We start from the raw sequence: 17,765 nt of genomic DNA on the forward strand, positions 1-17,765 counted from the left end.
AAGGAGAATAAACATTCACCAAAATGGGGTCGCACACTGCTAATACACCAGCGGGATCGCCACTAAGGACCATGGTAACTGTAGTACTGTTCTCTGCGATGCATCTTCTTTCGAATTCTCGCGTATCTTCAAATCTTCGCCATCCCTGTACACGTGTTTCGGGGTATTTACCCCTCATCAGCAGGGATTAGGCCATCTTCTTATCTTCTGGGGTTGCTGCGTGCTGCCAAATATTACCAGGTATAGTACCACACAAAGGCGCGCAGGTGCGGGGTCCCGAGCTCGTCAGCTCAAATCTCCAAGGAGCATAAACATTCACCAAAATGGGGTCGCACACTGCTAATACACCAGCGGGATCGCCCCTAAGGACCATGGTAACTGTAGTACTGTTCTCTGCGATGCATCTTCTTTCGAATTCTCGCGTATCTTCAAATCTTCGCCATCCCTGTACACGTGTTTCGGGGTATTTACCCCTCATCAGCAGGGATTAGGCCATCTTCTTATCTTCTGGGGTTGCTGCGTGCTGCCAAATATTACCAGGTATAGTACCAAACAAAGGCGCGCAGGTGCGGGGTCCCAAGCTCGTCAGCTCAAAGCTCCAAGGAGCATAAACATTCACCAAAATGGGGTCGCACACTGCTAATATACCAGCGGGATTGCCCCTAAGGACCATGGTAACTGTAGTACTGTTCTCTGCGATGCATCTTCTTTCGAATTCTCGCGTATCTTCAAATCTTTGCCATCCCTGTACACGTGTTTCGGGGTATTTACCCCTCATCAGCAGGGCTTAGGCCATCTTCTTATCTTCTGGGGTTGCTGCGTGCTGCCAAATATTACCAGGTATAGTACCACACAAAGGCCCGCAGGTGCGGGGTCCCGAGCTCGTCAGCTCAAAGCTCCAAGGAGCATAAACATTCACCAAAATGGGGTCGCACACTGCTAATACACCAGCGGGATCGCCCCTAAGGACCATGGTAACTGTAGTACTGTTCTCTGCGATGCATCTTCTTTCGAATTCTCGGGTGTCCTCAAATTTTCGCCATCCCTGTACACGTGTTTCGGGGTATTTACCCCTCATCAGCAGGGATTAGGCCATCTTCCTATCTTCTGGGGTTGCTGCGTGCTGCCAAATATTACCAGGTATAGTACCACACAAAGGCGCGCAGGTGCGGGGTCCCGAGCTCGTCAGCTCAAAGCTCCAAGGAGCATAAACATTCACCAAAATGGGGTCGCACACTGCTAATACACCAGCGGGATCGCCCCTAAGGACCATGGTAACTGTAGTACTGTTCTCTGCGATGCATCTTCTTTCGAATTCTCGCGTATCTTCAAATCTTCGCCATCCCTGTACACGTGTTTCGGGGTATTTACCCCTCATCAGCAGGGATTAGGCCATCTTCTTATCTTCCGGGGTTGCTGCGTGCTGCCAAATATTACCAGGTAGAGTACCACACAAAGGCGCGCAGGTGCGGGGTCCCGAGCTCGTCAGCTCAAAGCTCCAAGGAGCATAAACATTCACCAAAATGGGGTCGCACACTGCTAATACACCAGCGGGATCGCCCCTAAGGACCATGGTAACTGTAGTACTGTTCTCTGCGATGCATCTTCTTTCGAATTCTCGCGTATCTTAAAATCTTCGCCATCCCTGTACACGTGTTTCGGGGTATTTAACCCTCATCAGCAGGGATTAGGCCATCTTCTTATCTTCTGGGGTTGCTGCGTGCTGCCAAATATTACCAGGTATAGTACCACACAAAGGTGTGCAGGTGCGGGGTCCCGAGCTCGTCAGCTCAAAGCTCCAAGGAGCATAAACATTCACCAAAATGGGGTCGCACACTGCTAATACACCAGCGGGATCGCCCCTAAGGACCATGGTAACTGTAGTACTGTTCTCTGCGATGCATATTCTTTCGAATTCTCGCGTATCTTCAAATCTTCGCCATCCCTGTACACGTGTTTCGAGGTATTTACCCCTCATCAGCAGGGATTAGGCCATCTTCTTATCTTCTGGGGTTGCTGCGTGCTGCCAAATATTACCAGGTATAGTACCACACAAAGGCGCGCAGGTGCGGGGTCCCGAGCTCATCAGCTCAAAGCTCCAAGGAGCATAAACATTCACCAAAATGGGGTCGCACACTGCTAATACACCAGCGGGTTCGCCCCTAAGGACCATGGTAACTGTAGTACTGTTCTCTGCGATGCATCTTCTTTCGAATCCTCGCGTATCTTCAAATCTTCGCCATCCCTGTACACGTTTTTCGGGGTATTTACCCCTCATCAGCAGGGATTAGGCCATCTTCTTATCTTCTGGGGTTGTTGCGTGCTGCCAAATATTACCAGGTATAGTACCACACAAAGGCGCGCAGGTGCGGGGTCCCGAGCTCGTCAGCTCAAAGCTCCAAGGAGCATAAACATTCACCAAAATGGGGTCGCACACTGCTAATACACCAGCGGGATCGCCCCTAAGGACCATGGTAACTGTAGTACTGTTCTCTGCGATGCATCTTCTTTCGAATTCTCGGGTGTCTTCAAATTTTCGCCATCCCTGTACACGTGTTTCGGGGTATTTACCCCTCATCAGCAGGGATTAGGCCATCTTCCTATCTTCTGGGGTTGCTGCGTGCTGCCAAATATTACCAGGTATAGTACCACACAAAGGCGCGCAGGTGCGGGGTCCCGAGCTCGTCAGCTCAAAGCTCCAAGGAGCATAAACATTCACCAAAATGGGGTCGCACACTGCTAATACACCAGCGGGATCGCACCTAAGGACCATGGTAACTGTAGTACTGTTCTCTGCGATGCATCTTCTTTCGAATTCTCGGGTGTCCTCAAATTTTCGCCATCCCTGTACACGTGTTTCGGGGTATTTACCCCTCATCAGCAGGGATTAGGCCATCTTCCTATCTTCTGGGGTTGCTGCGTGCTGCCAAATATTACCAGGTATAGTACGACACAAAGGCGCGCAGGTGCGGGGTCCCGAGCTCGTCAGCTCAAAGCTCCAAGGAGCATAAACATTCACCAAAATGGGGTCGCACACTGCTAATACACCAGCGGGATCGCCCCTAAGGACCATGGTAACTATAGTACTGTTCTCTGCGATGCATCTTCTTTCGAATTCTCGCGTATCTTCAAATCTTCGCCATCCCTGTACACGTGTTTCGGGGTATTTACCCCTCATCAGCAGGGATTAGGCCATCTTCTTATCTTCCGGGGTTGCTGCGTGCTGCCAAATATTACCAGGTATAGTACCACACAAAGGCGCGCAGGTGCGGGGTCCCGAGCTCGTCAGCTCAAAGCTCCAAGGAGCATAAACATTCACCAAAATGGGGTCGCACACTGCTAATACACCAGCGGGATCGCCCCTAAGGACCATGGTAACTGTAGTACTGTTCTCTGCGATGCATCTTCTTTCGAATTCTCGCGTATCTTCAAATCTTCGCCATCCCTGTACACGTGTTTCGGGGTATTTAACCCTCATCAGCAGGGATTAGGCCATCTTCTTATCTTCTGGGGTTTCTGCGTGCTGCCAAATATTACCAGGTAGAGTACCACACAAAGGTGTGCAGGTGCGGGGTCCCGAGCTCGTCAGCTCAAAGCTCCAAGGAGCATAAACATTCACCAAAATGGGGTCGCACACTGCTAATACACCAGCGGGATCGCCCCTAAGGACCATGGTAACTGTAGTACTGTTCTCTGCGATGCATCTTCTTTCGAATTCTCGCGTATCTTCAAATCTTCGCCATCCCTGTACACGTGTTTCGAGGTATTTACCCCTCATCAGCAGGGATTAGGCCATCTTCTTATCTTCTGGGGTTGCTGCGTGCTGCCAAATATTACCAGGTATAGTACCACACAAAGGCGCGCAGGTGCGGGGTCCCGAGCTCGTCAGCTCAAAGCTCCAAGGAGCATAAACATTCACCAAAATGGGGTCGCACACTGCTAATACACCAGCGGGTTCGCCCCTAAGGACCATGGTAACTGTAGTACTGTTCTCTGCGATGCATCTTCTTTCGAATCCTCGCGTATCTTCAAATCTTCGCCATCCCTGTACACGTTTTTCGGGGTATTTACCCCTCATCAGCAGGGATTAGGCCATCTTCTTATCTTCTGGGGTTGCAGCGTGCTGCCAAATATTACCAGGTATAGTACCACACAAAGGCGCGCAGGTGCGGGGTCCCGAGCTCGTCAGCTCAAAGCTCCAAGGAGCATAAACATTCACAAAATGGGGTCGCACACTGCTAATACACCAGCGGGATCGCCCCTAAGGACCATGGTAACTGTAGTACTGTTCTCTGCGATGCATCTTCTTTCGAATTCTCGGGTGTCTTCAAATTTTCGCCATCCCTGTACACGTGTTTCGGGGTATTTACCCCTCATCAGCAGGGATTAGGCCATCTTCCTATCTTCTGGGGTTGCTGCGTGCTGCCAAATATTACCAGGTATAGTACCACACAAAGGCGCGCAGGTGCGGGGTCCCGAGCTCGTCAGCTCAAAGCTCCAAGGAGCATAAACATTCACCAAAATGGGGTCGCACACTGCTAATACACCAGCGGGATCGCCCCTAAGGACCATGGTAACTGTAGTACTGTTCTCTGTGATGCATCTTCTTTTGAATTCTCGCGTATCTTCAAATCTTCGCCATCCCTGTACACGTGTTTCGGGGTATTTACCCCTCATCAGCAGGGATTAGGCCATCTTCTTATCTTCTGGGGTTGCTGCGTGCTGCCAAATATTACCAGGTATAGTACCAAACAAAGGCGCGCAGGTGCGGGGTCCCAAGCTCGTCAGCTCAAAGCTCCAAGGAGCATAAACATTCACCAAAATGGGGTCGCACACTGCTAATATACCAGCGGGATCGCCCCTAAGGACCATGGTAACTGTAGTACTGTTCTCTGCGATGCATCTTCTTTCGAATTCTCGCGTATCTTCAAATCTTTGCCATCCCTGTACACGTGTTTCGGGGTATTTACCCCTCATCAGCAGGGCTTAGGCCATCTTCTTATCTTCTGGGGTTGCTGCGTGCTGCCAAATATTACCAGGTATAGTACCACACAAAGGCGCGCAGGTGCGGGGTCCCGAGCTCGTCAGCTCAAAGCTCCAAGGAGCATAAACATTCACCAAAATGGGGTCGCACACTGCTAATACACCAGCGGGATCGCCCCTAAGGACCATGGTAACTGTAGTACTGTTCTCTGCGATGCATCTTCTTTCGAATTCTCGGGTGCCCTCAAATTTTCGCCATCCCTGTACACGTGTTTCGGGGTATTTACCCCTCATCAGCAGGGATTAGGCCATCTTCCTATCTTCTGGGGTTGCTGCGTGCTGCCAAATATTACCAGGTATAGTACCACACAAAGGCGCGCAGGTGCGGGGTCCTGAGCTCGTCAGCTCAAAGCTCCAAGGAGCATAAACATTCACCAAAATGGGGTCGCACACTGCTAATACACCAGCGGGATCGCCCCTAAGGACCATGGTAACTGTAGTACTGTTCTCTGCGATGCATCTTCTTTCGAATTCTCGCGTATCTTCAAATCTTCGCCATCCCTGTACACGTGTTTCGGGGTATTTACCCCTCATCAGCAGGGATTAGGCCATCTTCTTATCTTCCGGGGTTGCTGCGTGCTGCCAAATATTACCAGGTATAGTACCACACAAAGGCGCGCAGGTGCGGGGTCCCGAGCTCGTCAGCTCAAAGCTCCAAGGAGCATAAACATTCACCAAAATGGGGTCGCACACTGCTAATACACCAGCGGGATCGCCCCTAAGGACCATGGTAACTGTAGTACTGTTCTCTGCGATGCATCTTCTTTCGAATTCTCGTGTATCTTAAAATCTTCGCCATCCCTGTACACGTGTTTCGGGGTATTTAACCCTCATCAGCAGGGATTAGGCCATCTTCTTATCTTCTGGGGTTGCTGCGTGCTGCCAAATATTACCAGGTATAGTACCACACAAAGGTGTGCAGGTGCGGGGTCCCGAGCTCGTCAGCTCAAAGCTCCAAGGAGCATAAACATTCACCAAAATGGGGTCGCACACTGCTAATACACCAGCGGGATCGCCCCTAAGGACCATGGTAACTGTAGTACTGTTCTCTGCGATGCATCTTCTTTCGAATTCTCGCGTATCTTCAAATCTTCGCTATCCCTGTACACGTGTTTCGAGGTATTTACCCCTCATCAGCAGGGATTAGGCCATCTTTTTATCTTCTGGGGTTGCTGCGTGCTGCCAAATATTACCAGGTATAGTACCACACAAAGGCGCGCAGGTGCGGGGTCCCGAGCTCGTCAGCTCAAAGCTCCAAGGAGCATAAACATTCACCAAAATGGGGTCGCACACTGCTAATACACCAGCGGGTTCGCCCCTAAGGACCATGGTAACTGTAGTACTGTTCTCTGCGATGCATCTTCTTTCGAATCCTCGCGTATCTTCAAATCTTCGCCATCCCTGTACACGTTTTTCGGGGTATTTACCCCTCATCAGCAGGGATTAGGCCATCTTCTTATCTTCTGGGGTTGCTGCGTGCTGCCAAATATTACCAGGTATAGTACCACACAATGGCGCGCAGGTGCGGGGTCCCGAGCTCGTCAGCTCAAAGCTCCAAGGAGCATAAACATTCACCAAAATGGGGTCGCACACTGCTAATACACCAGCGGGATCGCCCCTAAGGACCATGGTAACTGTAGTACTGTTCTCTGCGATGCATCGTCTTTCGAATTCTCGCGTATCTTCAAATCTTCGCCATCCCTGTACACGTGTTTCGGGGTATTTACCCCTCATCAGCAGGGATTAGGCCATCTTCTTATCTTCTGGGGTTGCTGCGTGCTGCCAAATATTACCAGGTATAGTACCACACAAAGGCGCGCAGGTCGGGGGTCCCGAGCTCGTCAGCTCAAAGCTCCAAGGAGAATAAACATTCACCAAAATGGGGTCGCACACTGCTAATACACCAGCGGGATCGCCACTAAGGACCATGGTAACTGTAGTACTGTTCTCTGCGATGCATCTTCTTTCGAATTCTCGCGTATCTTCAAATCTTCGCCATCCCTGTACACGTGTTTCGGGGTATTTACCCCTCATCAGCAGGGATTAGGCCATCTTCTTATCTTCTGGGGTTGCTGCGTGCTGCCAAATATTACCAGGTATAGTACCACACAAAGGCGCGCAGGTGCGGGGTCCCGAGCTCGTCAGCTCAAATCTCCAAGGAGCATAAACATTCACCAAAATGGGGTCGCACACTGCTAATACACCAGCGGGATCGCCCCTAAGGACCATGGTAACTGTAGTACTGTTCTCTGCGATGCATCTTCTTTCGAATTCTCGCGTATCTTCAAATCTTCGCCATCCCTGTACACGTGTTTCGGGGTATTTACCCCTCATCAGCAGGGATTAGGCCATCTTCTTATCTTCTGGGGTTGCTGCGTGCTGCCAAATATTACCAGGTATAGTACCAAACAAAGGCGCGCAGGTGCGGGGTCCCAAGCTCGTCAGCTCAAAGCTCCAAGGAGCATAAACATTCACCAAAATGGGGTCGCACACTGCTAATATACCAGCGGGATTGCCCCTAAGGACCATGGTAACTGTAGTACTGTTCTCTGCGATGCATCTTCTTTCGAATTCTCGCGTATCTTCAAATCTTTGCCATCCCTGTACACGTGTTTCGGGGTATTTACCCCTCATCAGCAGGGCTTAGGCCATCTTCTTATCTTCTGGGGTTGCTGCGTGCTGCCAAATATTACCAGGTATAGTACCACACAAAGGCCCGCAGGTGCGGGGTCCCGAGCTCGTCAGCTCAAAGCTCCAAGGAGCATAAACATTCACCAAAATGGGGTCGCACACTGCTAATACACCAGCGGGATCGCCCCTAAGGACCATGGTAACTGTAGTACTGTTCTCTGCGATGCATCTTCTTTCGAATTCTCGGGTGTCCTCAAATTTTCGCCATCCCTGTACACGTGTTTCGGGGTATTTACCCCTCATCAGCAGGGATTAGGCCATCTTCCTATCTTCTGGGGTTGCTGCGTGCTGCCAAATATTACCAGGTATAGTACCACACAAAGGCGCGCAGGTGCGGGGTCCCGAGCTCGTCAGCTCAAAGCTCCAAGGAGCATAAACATTCACCAAAATGGGGTCGCACACTGCTAATACACCAGCGGGATCGCCCCTAAGGACCATGGTAACTGTAGTACTGTTCTCTGCGATGCATCTTCTTTCGAATTCTCGCGTATCTTCAAATCTTCGCCATCCCTGTACACGTGTTTCGGGGTATTTACCCCTCATCAGCAGGGATTAGGCCATCTTCTTATCTTCCGGGGTTGCTGCGTGCTGCCAAATATTACCAGGTAGAGTACCACACAAAGGCGCGCAGGTGCGGGGTCCCGAGCTCGTCAGCTCAAAGCTCCAAGGAGCATAAACATTCACCAAAATGGGGTCGCACACTGCTAATACACCAGCGGGATCGCCCCTAAGGACCATGGTAACTGTAGTACTGTTCTCTGCGATGCATCTTCTTTCGAATTCTCGCGTATCTTAAAATCTTCGCCATCCCTGTACACGTGTTTCGGGGTATTTAACCCTCATCAGCAGGGATTAGGCCATCTTCTTATCTTCTGGGGTTGCTGCGTGCTGCCAAATATTACCAGGTATAGTACCACACAAAGGTGTGCAGGTGCGGGGTCCCGAGCTCGTCAGCTCAAAGCTCCAAGGAGCATAAACATTCACCAAAATGGGGTCGCACACTGCTAATACACCAGCGGGATCGCCCCTAAGGACCATGGTAACTGTAGTACTGTTCTCTGCGATGCATCTTCTTTCGAATTCTCGCGTATCTTCAAATCTTCGCCATCCCTGTACACGTGTTTCGAGGTATTTACCCCTCATCAGCAGGGATTAGGCCATCTTCTTATCTTCTGGGGTTGCTGCGTGCTGCCAAATATTACCAGGTATAGTACCACACAAAGGCGCGCAGGTGCGGGGTCCCGAGCTCGTCAGCTCAAAGCTCCAAGGAGCATAAACATTCACCAAAATGGGGTCGCACACTGCTAATACACCAGCGGGTTCGCCCCTAAGGACCATGGTAACTGTAGTACTGTTCTCTGCGATGCATCTTCTTTCGAATCCTCGCGTATCTTCAAATCTTCGCCATCCCTGTACACGTTTTTCGGGGTATTTACCCCTCATCAGCAGGGATTAGGCCATCTTCTTATCTTCTGGGGTTGCTGCGTGCTGCCAAATATTACCAGGTATAGTACCACACAAAGGCGCGCAGGTGCGGGGTCCCGAGCTCGTCAGCTCAAAGCTCCAAGGAGCATAAACATTCACCAAAATGGGGTCGCACACTGCTAATACACCAGCGGGATCGCCCCTAAGGACCATGGTAACTGTAGTACTGTTCTCTGCGATGCATCTTCTTTCGAATTCTCGGGTGTCTTCAAATTTTCGCCATCCCTGTACACGTGTTTCGGGGTATTTACCCCTCATCAGCAGGGATTAGGCCATCTTCCTATCTTCTGGGGTTGCTGCGTGCTGCCAAATATTACCAGGTATAGTACCACACAAAGGCGCGCAGGTGCGGGGTCCCGAGCTCGTCAGCTCAAAGCTCCAAGGAGCATAAACATTCACCAAAATGGGGTCGCACACTGCTAATACACCAGCGGGATCGCACCTAAGGACCATGGTAACTGTAGTACTGTTCTCTGCGATGCATCTTCTTTCGAATTCTCGGGTGTCCTCAAATTTTCGCCATCCCTGTACACGTGTTTCGGGGTATTTACCCCTCATCAGCAGGGATTAGGCCATCTTCCTATCTTCTGGGGTTGCTGCGTGCTGCCAAATATTACCAGGTATAGTACCACACAAAGGCGCGCAGGTGCGGGGTCCCGAGCTCGTCAGCTCAAAGCTCCAAGGAGCATAAACATTCACCAAAATGGGGTCGCACACTGCTAATACACCAGCGGGATCGCCCCTAAGGACCATGGTAACTATAGTACTGTTCTCTGCGATGCATCTTCTTTCGAATTCTCGCGTATCTTCAAATCTTCGCCATCCCTGTACACGTGTTTCGGGGTATTTACCCCTCATCAGCAGGGATTAGGCCATCTTCTTATCTTCCGGGGTTGCTGCGTGCTGCCAAATATTACCAGGTATAGTACCACACAAAGGCGCGCAGGTGCGGGGTCCCGAGCTCGTCAGCTCAAAGCTCCAAGGAGCATAAACATTCACCAAAATGGGGTCGCACACTGCTAATACACCAGCGGGATCGCCCCTAAGGACCATGGTAACTGTAGTACTGTTCTCTGCGATGCATCTTCTTTCGAATTCTCGCGTATCTTCAAATCTTCGCCATCCCTGTACACGTGTTTCGGGGTATTTAACCCTCATCAGCAGGGATTAGGCCATCTTCTTATCTTCTGGGGTTTCTGCGTGCTGCCAAATATTACCAGGTAGAGTACCACACAAAGGTGTGCAGGTGCGGGGTCCCGAGCTCGTCAGCTCAAAGCTCCAAGGAGCATAAACATTCACCAAAATGGGGTCGCACACTGCTAATACACCAGCGGGATCGCCCCTAAGGACCATGGTAACTGTAGTACTGTTCTCTGCGATGCATCTTCTTTCGAATTCTCGCGTATCTTCAAATCTTCGCCATCCCTGTACACGTGTTTCGAGGTATTTACCCCTCATCAGCAGGGATTAGGCCATCTTCTTATCTTCTGGGGTTGCTGCGTGCTGCCAAATATTACCAGGTATAGTACCACACAAAGGCGCGCAGGTGCGGGGTCCCGAGCTCGTCAGCTCAAAGCTCCAAGGAGCATAAACATTCACCAAAATGGGGTCGCACACTGCTAATACACCAGCGGGTTCGCCCCTAAGGACCATGGTAACTGTAGTACTGTTCTCTGCGATGCATCTTCTTTCGAATCCTCGCGTATCTTCAAATCTTCGCCATCCCTGTACACGTTTTTCGGGGTATTTACCCCTCATCAGCAGGGATTAGGCCATCTTCTTATCTTCTGGGGTTGCAGCGTGCTGCCAAATATTACCAGGTATAGTACCACACAAAGGCGCGCAGGTGCGGGGTCCCGAGCTCGTCAGCTCAAAGCTCCAAGGAGCATAAACATTCACAAAATGGGGTCGCACACTGCTAATACACCAGCGGGATCGCCCCTAAGGACCATGGTAACTGTAGTACTGTTCTCTGCGATGCATCTTCTTTCGAATTCTCGGGTGTCTTCAAATTTTCGCCATCCCTGTACACGTGTTTCGGGGTATTTATCCCTCATCAGCAGGGATTAGGCCATCTTCCTATCTTCTGGGGTTGCTGCGTGCTGCCAAATATTACCAGGTATAGTACCACACAAAGGCGCGCAGGTGCGGGGTCCCGAGCTCGTCAGCTCAAAGCTCCAAGGAGCATAAACATTCACCAAAATGGGGTCGCACACTGCTAATACACCAGCGGGATCGCACCTAAGGACCATGGTAACTGTAGTACTGTTCTCTGCGATGCATCTTCTTTCGAATTCTTGCGTATCTTTCAATCTTCGCCAACACTGTACACGTGTTTCGGGGTATTTACCCCTCATTAGCAGGGATTAGGCAATCTTCTTATCTTCTGGGGTTGCTGCGTGCTGCCAAATATTACCAGGTATAGTACCACACAAAGGCGCGCAGGTGCGGGGTCCCGAGCTCGTCAGCTCAAAGCTTCAAGGAGCATAAACATTCACCAAAATGGGGTCGCACACTGCTAATACACCAGCGGGATCGCCCCTAAGGACCATGGTAACTGTAGTACTGTTCTCTGCGATGCATCTTCTTTCAAATTCTCGCGTATCTTCAAATCTTCGCCATCCCTGTACACGTGTTTCGGGGTATTTACCCCTCATCAGCAGGGATTAGGCCATCTTCTTATCTTCTGGGGTTGCTGCGTGCTGCCAAATATTACCAGGTATAGTACCACACAAAGGTGTGCAGGTGCGGGGTCCCGAGCTCGTCAGCTCAAAGCTCCAAGGAGCATAAACATTCACCAAAATGGGGTCGCACACTGCTAATACACCAGCGGGATCGCCCCTAAGGACCATGGTAACTGTAGTACTGTTCTCTAAGATGCATCTTCTTTCGAATTCTCGCGTATCTTCAAATCTTCGCCATCCCTGTACACGTGTTTTGGGGGTATTTACCCCTCATCAGCAGGGATTAGGCCATCTTCTTATCTTCTGGGGTTGCTGCGTGCTGCCAAATATTACCAGGTATAGTACCACACAAAGGGGCGCAGGTGCGGGGTCCCGAGCTCGTCAGCTCAAAGCTCCAAGGAGCATAAACATTCACCAAAATGGGGTCGCACACTGCTAATACACCAGCGGGTTCGCCCCTAAGGACCATGGTAACTGTAGTACTGTTCTCTGCGATGCATCTTCTTTCGAATTCTCGCGTATCTTCAAATCTTCGCCAACACTGTACACGTGTTTCAGGGTATTTACCCCTCATCAGCAGAGATTAGGCCATCTTCTTATCTTCTGGGCTTGCTGCGTGCTGCCAAATTTACCAGGTATAGTACCACACAAAGGCGCGCAGGTGCGGGGTCCCGAGCTCGTCAGCTCAAAGCTCCAAGAAGCATAAACATTCACCAAAATGGGGTCGCACACTGCTAATACACCAGCGGGATCGCCCCTAAGGATCAGGGTAACTGTAGTACTGTTCTCTGTGATGCATCTTCTTTCGAATTATCGCGTGTCTTCAAATCTTCGCCATCCCTGTACACGTGTTTCGGGGTATTTACCCCTCATCAGCAGGGATTAGGCCATCTTCTTATCTTCTGGGGTTGCTGCGTGCTGCCAAATATTACCAGGTTTAGTACCACACAAAGGCGCGCAGGTGCGGGGTCCCGAGCTCGTCAGCTCAAAGCTCCAAGGAGCATAAACATTCACCAAAATGGGGTCGCACACTGCTAATACACCAGCGGGATCGCCCCTAAGGACCATGGTAACTGTAGTACTGTTCTCTGCGATGCATCTTCTTTCGAATTCTTGCGTATCTTTCAATCTTCGCCAACACTGTACACGTGTTTCGGGGTATTTACCCCTCATTAGCAGGGATTAGGCAATCTTCTTATCTTCTGGGGTTGCTGCGTGCTGCCAAATATTACCAGGTATAGTACCATACAAAGGCGCGCAGGTGCGGGGTCCCGAGCTCGTCAGCTCAAAGCTTCAAGGAGCATAAACATTCACCAAAATGGGGTCGCACACTGCTAATACACCAGCGGGATCGCCCCTAAGGACCATGGTAACTGTAGTACTGTTCTCTGCGATGCATCTTCTTTCAAATTCTCGCGTATCTTCAAATCTTCGCCATCCCTGTACACGTGTTTCGGGGTATTTACCCCTCATCAGCAGGGATTAGGCCATCTTCTTATCTTCTGGGGTTTCTGCGTGCTGCCAAATATTACCAGGTAGAGTACCACACAAAGGTGTGCAGGTGCGGGGTCCCGAGCTCGTCAGCTCAAAGCTCCAAGGAGCATAAACATTCACCAAAATGGGGTCGCACACTGCTAATACACCAGCGGGATCGCCCCTAAGGACCATGGTAACTGTAGTACTGTTCTCTGCGATGCATCTTCTTTCGAATTCTCGCGTATCTTCGAATCTTCGCCATCCCTGTACACGTGTTTCAAGGTATTTACCCCTCATCAGCAGGGATTAGGCCATCTTCTTATCTTCTGGGGTTGCTGCGTGCTGCCAAATATTACCAGGTATAGTACCACACAAAGGCGCGCAGGTGCGGGGTCCCGAGCTCGTCAGCTCAAAGCTCCAAGGAGCATAAACATTCACCAAAATGGGGTCGCACACTGCTAATACACCAGCGGGTTCGCCCCTAAGGACCATGGTAACTGTAGTACTGTTCTCTGCGATGCATCTTCTTTCGAATCCTCGCGTATCTTCAAATCTTCGCCATCCCTGTACACGTTTTTCGGGGTATTTACCCCTCATCAGCAGGGATTAGGCCATCTTCTTATCTTCTGGGGATGCAGCGTGCTGCCAAATATTACCAGGTATAGTACCACACAAAGGCGCGCAGGTGCGGGGTCCCGAGCTCGTCAGCTCAAAGCTCCAAGGAGCATAAACATTCACAAAATGGGGTCGCACACTGCTAATACACCAGCGGGATCGCCCCTAAGGACCATGGTAACTGTAGTACTGTTCTCTGCGATGCATCTTCTTTCGAATTCTCGGGTGTCTTCAAATTTTCGCCATCCCTGTACACGTGTTTCGGGGTATTTACCCCTCATCAGCAGGGATTAGGCCATCTTCCTATCTTCTGGGGTTGCTGCGTGCTGCCAAATATTACCAGGTATAGTACCACACAAAGGCGCGCAGGTGCGGGGTCCCGAGCTCGTCAGATCAAAGCTCCAAGGAGCATAAACATTCACCAAAATGGGGTCGCACACTGCTAATACACCAGCGGGATCGCACCTAAGGACCATGGTAACTGTAGTACTGTTCTCTGCGATGCATCTTCTTTCGAATTCTCGGGTGTCCTCAAATTTTCGCCATCCCTGTACACGTGTTTCGGGGTATTTACCCCTCATCAGCAGGGATTAGGCCATCTTCCTATCTTCTGGGGTTGCTGCGTGCTGCCAAATATTACCAGGTATAGTACCACACAAAGGTGTGCAGGTGCGGGGTCCCGAGCTCGTCAGCTCAAAGCTCCAAGGAGCATAAACATTCACCAAAATGGGGTCGCACACTGCTAATACACCAGCGGGATCACCCCTAAGGACCATGGTAACTGTAGTACTGTTCTCTGCGATGCATCTTCTTTCGAATTCTCGCGTATCTTCAAATCTTCGCCATCCCTGTACACGTGTTTCGGGGTATTTACCCCTCATCAGCAGGGATTAGGCCATCTTCTTATCTTCTGGGGTTGCTGCGTGCTGCCAAATATTACCAGGTAGAGTACCACACAAAGGCGCGCAGGTGCGGGGTCCCGAGCTCGTCAGCTCAAAGCTCCAAGGAGCATAAACATTCACCAAAATGGGGTCGCACACTGCTAATACACCAGCGGGATCGCCCCTAAGGACCATGGTAACTGTAGTACTGTTCTCTGCGATGCATCTTCTTTCGAATTCTCGCGTATCTTCAAATCTTCGCCATCCCTGTACACGTGTTTCGAGGTATTTACCCCTCATCAGCAGGGATTAGGCCATCTTCTTATCTTCTGGGGTTGCTGCGTGCTGCCAAATATTACCAGGTATAGTACCACACAAAGGCGCGCAGGTGCGGGGTCCCGAGCTCGTCAGCTCAAAGCTCCAAGGAGCATAAACATTCACCAAAATGGGGTCGCACACTGCTAATACACCAGCGGGTTCGCCCCTAAGGACCATGGTAACTGTATTACTGTTCTCTGCGATGCATCTTCTTTCGAATCCTCGCGTATCTTCAAATCTTCGCCATCCCTGTACACGTTTTTCGGGGTATTTACCCCTCATCAGCAGGGATTAGGCCATCTTCTTATCTTCTGGGGTTGCAGCGTGCTGCCAAATATTACCAGGTATAGTACCACACAAAGGCGCGCAGGTGCGGGGTCCCGAGCTCGTCAGCTCAAAGCTCCAAGGAGCATAAACATTCACAAAATGGGGTCGCACACTGCTAATACACCAGCGGGATCGCCCCTAAGGACCATGGTAACTGTAGTACTGTTCTCTGCGATGCATCTTCTTTCGAATTCTCGGGTGTCTTCAAATTTTCGCCATCCCTGTACACGTGTTTCGGGGTATTTATCCCTCATCAGCAGGGATTAGGCCATCTTCCTATCTTCTGGGGTTGCTGCGTGCTGCCAAATATTACCAGGTATAGTACCACACAAAGGCGCGCAGGTGCGGGGTCCCGAGCTCGTCAGCTCAAAGCTCCAAGGAGCATAAACATTCACCAAAATGGGGTCGCACACTGCTAATACACCAGCGGGATCGCACCTAAGGACCATGGTAACTGTAGTACTGTTCTCTGCGATGCATCTTCTTTCGAATTCTTGCGTATCTTTCAATCTTCGCCAACACTGTACACGTGTTTCGGGGTATTTACCCCTCATTAGCAGGGATTAGGCAATCTTCTTATCTTCTGGGGTTGCTGCGTGCTGCCAAATATTACCAGGTATAGTACCACACAAAGGCGCGCAGGTGCGGGGTCCCGAGCTCGTCAGCTCAAAGCTTCAAGGAGCATAAACATTCACCAAAATGGGGTCGCACACTGCTAATACACCAGCGGGATCGCCCCTAAGGACCATGGTAACTGTAGTACTGTTCTCTGCGATGCATCTTCTTTCAAATTCTCGCGTATCTTCAAATCTTCGCCATCCCTGTACACGTGTTTCGGGGTATTTACCCCTCATCAGCAGGGATTAGGCCATCTTCTTATCTTCTGGGGTTGCTGCGTGCTGCCAAATATTACCAGGTATAGTACCACACAAAGGTGTGCAGGTGCGGGGTCCCGAGCTCGTCAGCTCAAAGCTCCAAGGAGCATAAACATTCACCAAAATGGGGTCGCACACTGCTAATACACCAGCGGGATCGCCCCTAAGGACCATGGTAACTGTAGTACTGTTCTCTAAGATGCATCTTCTTTCGAATTCTCGCGTATCTTCAAATCTTCGCCATCCCTGTACACGTGTTTTGGGGGTATTTACCCCTCATCAGCAGGGATTAGGCCATCTTCTTATCTTCTGGGGTTGCTGCGTGCTGCCAAATATTACCAGGTATAGTACCACACAAAGGCGCGCAGGTGCGGGGTCCCGAGCTCGTCAGCTCAAAGCTCCAAGGAGCATAAACATTCACCAAAATGGGGTCGCACACTGCTAATACACCAGCGGGTTCGCCCCTAAGGACCATGGTAACTGTAGTACTGTTCTCTGCGATGCATCTTCTTTCGAATTCTCGCGTATCTTCAAATCTTCGCCAACACTGTACACGTGTTTCAGGGTATTTACCCCTCATCAGCAGAGATTAGGCCATCTTCTTATCTTCTGGGCTTGCTGCGTGCTGCCAAATTTACCAGGTATAGTACCACACAAAGGCGCGCAGGTGCGGGGTCCCGAGCTCGTCAGCTCAAAGCTCCAAGAAGCATAAACATTCACCAAAATGGGGTCGCACACTGCTAATACACCAGCGGGATCGCCCCTAAGGATCAGGGTAACTGTAGTACTGTTCTCTGTGATGCATCTTCTTTCGAATTATCGCGTGTCTTCAAATCTTCGCCATCCCTGTACACGTGTTTCGGGGTATTTACCCCTCATCAGCAGGGATTAGGCCATCTTCTTATCTTCTGGGGTTGCTGCGTGCTGCCAAATATTACCAGGTTTAGTACCACACAAAGGCGCGCAGGTGCGGGGTCCCGAGCTCGTCAGCTCAAAGCTCCAAGGAGCATAAACATTCACCAAAATGGGGTCGCACACTGCTAATACACCAGCGGGATCGCCCCTAAGGACCATGGTAACTGTAGTACTGTTCTCTGCGATGCATCTTCTTTCGAATTCTTGCGTATCTTTCAATCTTCGCCAACACTGTACACGTGTTTCGGGGTATTTACCCCTCATTAGCAGGGATTAGGCAATCTTCTTATCTTCTGGGGTTGCTGCGTGCTGCCAAATATTACCAGGTATAGTACCATACAAAGGCGCGCAGGTGCGGGGTCCCGAGCTCGTCAGCTCAAAGCTTCAAGGAGCATAAACATTCACCAAAATGGGGTCGCACACTGCTAATACACCAGCGGGATCGCCCCTAAGGA

Source organism: Lissotriton helveticus, chromosome 4_1 (genome assembly GCF_964261635.1).
Source record: "Lissotriton helveticus chromosome 4_1, aLisHel1.1, whole genome shotgun sequence".
Classification (NCBI taxonomy): Eukaryota; Metazoa; Chordata; class Amphibia; order Caudata; family Salamandridae; genus Lissotriton; species Lissotriton helveticus.